This window comes from Arachis duranensis, chromosome 5 (genome assembly GCF_000817695.3).
Source record: "Arachis duranensis cultivar V14167 chromosome 5, aradu.V14167.gnm2.J7QH, whole genome shotgun sequence".
Taxonomy (NCBI): domain Eukaryota; kingdom Viridiplantae; phylum Streptophyta; class Magnoliopsida; order Fabales; family Fabaceae; genus Arachis; species Arachis duranensis.
In genome coordinates, this window is record NC_029776.3 from 56,342,218 (window position 1) to 56,343,151 (window position 934).

Genomic DNA, 934 nt, shown 5'->3' on the forward strand with positions numbered 1-934 from the left:
AGTCATGGGAGATGGAGAGATTCATCTCAAGGGTGCATCAAGACCACTTCTATGAAGTTGTGGCCTTGAAGAAGGTGATCCCCGAGGTCCCTTTCAAACTCAAAAAGAGTGAATATCCAGAGATCCAACATGAGATCCGAAGGAGAGATTGGGAAGTTCTTACCAACCCCATTCAACAAGTCGGAATCTTAATGGTTCAAGAGTTCTATGCCAATGCATGGATCACCAAGAACCATGATCAAAGTGTGAACCCGGACCCAAAGAATTGGCTTACTATGGTTCGGGGGAAATACTTGGACTTTAGTCCGAAAAATGTAAGGTTGGCATTCAACTTGCCCATGATGCAAGGAGATGAACACCCTTACACTAGAAGGGTCAACTTTGATCAAAGGTTGGACCAAGTCCTCTCAGTCATTTGTGAAGAGGGCACCTAATGGAAGAGAGATTCAAGAGGGAAGCTGGTTCAACTGAGAAGGCATGACCTCAAGCCCGTGGCTAGAGGATGGTTGGAGTTTATCCAACGCTCAATCATTCCCACTAGCAACCGGTCCAAAGTTACTATAGACCGGGCCATCATGATCCATAGCATCATGATTGGAGAAGAAATAGAAGTTCATGAGGTGATATCCCAAGAACTTTATAAGGTGGCGGACAAGTCCTCTACCTTGGCAAGGTTAGCCTTTCCCCATCTCATTTGTCACCTCTGTTATTCAGTCGGAGTTGACATAGAGGGAGACATCCCCATTGATGAGGACAAGCCCATCACTAAGAAGAGGATGGAGCAAACAAGAGACCCCTCTCATCATCAAATCCCTGAGATGCCTCAAGGGATGCACTTTCCTCCACAAAACTATTAGGAGCAAATCAACACCTCCATAGGAGAATTGAGTTCCAACATGGGACAACTAAGGGTGGAGCACCAAGAACATTCCAT